This window comes from Lactuca virosa, chromosome 9 (assembly GCF_052849685.1).
Source record: "Lactuca virosa cultivar CGN04683 chromosome 9, Lactuca_virosa_CGN04683_v6, whole genome shotgun sequence".
Taxonomy (NCBI): Eukaryota; Viridiplantae; Streptophyta; class Magnoliopsida; order Asterales; family Asteraceae; genus Lactuca; species Lactuca virosa.
Window position 1 is genome coordinate 115,525,339 of NC_136434.1, and position 4,835 is coordinate 115,530,173.

Genomic DNA, 4,835 nt, shown 5'->3' on the forward strand with positions numbered 1-4,835 from the left:
ATTGTCGTCTTGGACATGTTAACAAGAAATGCATTGCCCAACTCCAAAAGGATAGAATGTTGGAATCATTTGACGTAAGGTCATATGATACATGTAAATCTTGTCTTTTGGGTAAGATGACAAAATCACCTTTCACTGGATCTTGTGAAAGAGGTGAAGGTTTGTTGGATCTCATACACAAAAATGTGTGTGGGCCCTTCATATCATCCACAAGGGATTCTAATCAATTCTATGTGACTTTTACTGATGATTATAGCAGATATGGTTATGTCTACTTAATCAAGCATAAGTCAGAAACCTTTACAAAGTTCAAAGAGTTTAAACAAGAAGTCGAGAATCAATTAGACAGGAAGATAAAGATGCTCTGGTTAGATAGAGGCAGAGAGTATCTTAGTATCGAGTTCCACGGCTACCTCAAGGAATATGGAATAGTTTCACAAATGACACCTCCTAGGACACCACAACTTAATGAAGTGTTGAGAGGTGCAATCGAACCTTGTTAGACATGGTTCGTTCCATGATGAGTTGAGCTTCTCTTCCAATTTCATTCTGGTGGTATGCCTTAGAGACTTCCGCCCATATTCTTAATCTTGTCCCAACTAAGAAGGTTGCCAAAACACCTCACGATATGTGGACAGGGAAGGTTCCCTTGTTAGCGCATATCAAGGTTTGGGGTTGTGAAGCTTTTGTTAGACGAGAGACTCACGACAAGCTTGAACCTCAAAGTGAGATGTATTTTCATCGGCTACCCATAGAAGTCCTTTAGATATTTGTTCTACGGACCTAGTGAGAATGTGGTCTTTGTAGCACGAAGAGGAGTCTTTCGTGAGAGAGAACTCATATGCAAAGAGGACAATGTGAGTACCATTGACCTTGAAGAGATTCAAGAATCAAACGATAAAGGAACATCTGAAGACGTTAGGGTTCAACCAGAGGAAGAGATTCCACTTGAACTAGTTGAACTGTTGAAGAGTCATTACCTCTTAGGTGTTCCAGTAGAGTTAGAATGCCACCTGAGTTCTATGGTTTCCATATTACTACAGATGGTGATACGTTTATCAATGATAGTACACTAGTAAATTTGGATGAATTGGCTAACTACAAGGAAGCAATGGCAGGCCTGAGGCAGCCCAATGGAAAGAGGCAATAGACAGTGAGATCAAGTCCATGTATGACAACCAACTTTGGAATTTGGTTGATCACCAACCTGGTCGGAAGACAGTAGGTTGCAAATGGATATTCAAGAAGAAGACCGACATGTATGGTAATGTGCACAAATTCAAAGCACGACTGGTTTTGAAGGGCGTTACTCAAACCCCAGGGGTTGACTATGATGATACCTTCTCACCAGTAGCTAAGATAAAATCTATTAGGATATTGCTCACCATAGTTGCGTTTCATGACTATGAAATTTGGCAGATGAATGTCAAAACTGCCTTCCTTAATGGGAAGTTGGCTGAGGATGTTTACATGAGTCGGCCAGAGGGTTTTGTTGGTGCAAAGTATCAAAATAGAGTGTGTAAGCTTGAGAAATCAATCTATGGGTTGAAATAAGCATCTCGCAGATGGAATCTTTGATTTGACGAGAAGGTCAACGAGTTTGGCTTCTCTAGAAGTGAAGATGAGTCATGTGTATATGTCAAAGCTAGTGGGAGTATAGTGACCTTCCAGTATTGTATGTTGATGACATACTTCTTATAGGAAACGACATTACAACTTTGCAATAGGTCAAATCTTGGCTTGGAAAGTGTTTCTCTATGAAGGATCTAGGAGAGGCTGCTTATATTTTAGGGATAAGAATTTTAAGAGACAGGAGTAAAAGGCATATTGGACTTAGTCAAAGTACATACTTGGAAAAGGTGCTAAAACGTTTTAGTATGGAGAATTCCAAGAAGGGAGAACCACCCATCCAAAGTAATACCAAACTGAGTAAGACTCAGAGTCTGAGTACCGATGCAGAGATAATAGAAATGAGTAGAGTTCCATATGCTTCCGCCGTTGGATCTATCATGTATGCTATGACATGTACTCGCCCTGATTTGTCCTTTTCTTTGAGAATGATCAGTCGTTGTCAGGGAAATCCAGGTAAAGCTCGTTGGATAGCAGTTCAGAATAGTGACGACAACTTTCAAACAGACTTGGTGGCAGTGATACGTTGAGAGTATCTGCGAAGGACAAAGGATTGGGTCCTTGTACTTGGTGGCAGTGATACGTTGAGAGTATCTGGGTATAGTGACGACAACTTTCAAACAGACAGAGACCACTTCCGTTCTCAATCTGGCTGGGTGTTTACCTTAAGGGGAGGAGCAGTTACTCGGAAAAGTTCCAAGCAAGAGACAGTGGTTGATTCTAACTGTGAATCAGAGTACATAGCAGCAAACGAAGGATCAAAGGAGACAATTTGGTTGAAAAACTTCATCGAAGATCTTAGAGTTGTGTCAACCATCAAGGAGCTAATGGAAATTTTGTGTGATCATGAAGGAGTGGTTGCCTTGACAAAGGAATCAAGAGATCATGGCAGATCAAGACATATCGACAGAAAATACCATTTAATCAGACATAGGGTAGAAGAAGGTCACCTCGTAGTGAAGTGGGTATCATCTGAAGAGAATCCTGCAAATTCACTCACAAAGGGTTTGAGTAAGGTTAAACACGTTCAAAATGCTAGGAGCATGGTCTGAGAGATCATATTAGTTTTAGTAGTTAGATAGTTAGTTTGAAACTTGTAACAAAGTAAATGTAATTGACTTTTGGTGATTAAATAATAGAGAATTATTTATGAGTTTGTTTACCACCTTTTGTCAATTGTTTATTATTGTGTTTCATTTTTGCATGTTTTACTTCCCGAATAATTCGACTACTCAAAAGTCCACATTCGATCATAATTTTGGAAATAAGTAGTGAATTAAGACTGTCGTGAATTGATTTGTAGATTGTCAAAAGTGTTTTGGGTATAACAATAGTGTTGCTACAATGTTCATGAGTAATTAGCAATGTAGATTAAAGTATTGGATTAACCCACGCTCAGAGAATTACTTAATGGAATTTATCACGAGTAATTATGAGACGATAATATCCTATAATCTTAAAATGGAGATATATGAGTTGTGGTTTACAAGTCAGTTGTGTGTTGATGATACATAAACGCATCAGTAACTTGATGTTATAAAACGTGTTATTGTGCATGATTTGATGAGTAAATGGTTTAAGCGTATAAGTCAAAGTTTATTCGTTCCTTTTGCCATAACGGGAAAAGTGATATCTTTGGTACCCTCGGTGATTTGGTGTTGACTTATAGTGTCGGGCCCGACCAAGACTAAATTGATGTGTTCGATTAGAAGTTCTATGTCATTACAAATCAGAAATCGGGAAACAAAGTATTTGACAATGAGATTTATTATGTTCCACGTCTCATGTCCAAATGATATCTTGAAGAACGGAGGATTATATGATCACTTATCTTAGGACATGTAACTGACTGGGTCTGAGTTCAACAACGGCTTTTGGAAGCTACAATTTGCTAATCGATTCAGAAGTTATACTGTAAATTATAGTTATAGACTTATCCAAGTGGGAGACTGATGGATTAGGTGTCTAAGCCCATAACTAAAATTGGTATATACTTGAATAGATAGTAGCACAGTCCTTTTGGGTTGCCCTCAAACCTAGCAATTGGGCATGATGACTTTTAGAGAGAGATATTAATTTATTATGAGAATAATAAATTAAATAAATGGTTTATTAATGTATTATGAAAATAATATATTAATTAGAAATCATATTATTTAATTAATAATTAATCAGAAACTATTGGAATTAATTGTGGGATTAATTGGGTTAACTAAAAGTACATGGACTGTTTAGTTATTTATTGAAAGTTGAGGAAGGATGGCTCTAGAACCTCATTAGATGAGATGGACGAAAACTTCTAGGGAAGGCCTAGAATTTTCGTCCACGACCCTTTGGATAAGGGATTGGGCTGCTTGGTCACCAAGCAGGGGAATCAAGGGCTTATCCCTTAAACCCTAGCTTTGGCCCCAAGATTCTTCAGCTATATAAAGGCCTTCCTATCCCTTGATTTCGTACATCCCTTTCCTCTACAAGCCTTGGATGAAATCTTGGCTCTCTTCTCCTCTCTCTCTATAGTTTTCCTCTTACTAGCTTGGGTGTGATTCTATTAGAGGCACGACGCTTGTGGTGCTTGCTTCCAAAAGATCAACAAAAGGATTTCTAGTTGTTTACTATAACAACTAAAAGTTATATAACCCTAAAGCGTTTCTTTAGTAATTTCGAAAATTACCTTGGGTTCTTATTTTGATGTTCATAGTTATAGGTTCAATAGTGAAAACATATATCTTATTTTAGGTTGGATGCATACTTAAGAGTTTTAAGTTTGTTTTGTTATGCTTAAAAACCATCAATAACTGCCAAGGTCTAGACCCTGCTCTTGCATACAAATTTCTAGGAGCCATATCTAGGTCTTTCATGCAATTTCCAGGTGCCACTACCTGGTCTTTCTACATAACATAATCCAGTAGGCCGACATTGGTGCGTTTGACCCCCAAGTATAGTGAAGAGACTCACCTGAATCACAAAGTTGACTAAAACTCAACTCAATGTCGCGCCGTCCACAACCAACAACTCTCACCGTCAAAAGATGGGTGTTAAACACCTCATATGAATCCACACAAGGAAAACCCTAAGTCTACCTTCTAAAAATTTGAAATTTGATCAAAAGTCAATCCATGCCAAAAGTCAAAGGTCAAAGTTGACTTTAGTCAACCGCCACGTTGTGGCCCTTATGCGATCAAACAGTAGGGAAATTCCCAGTCGCC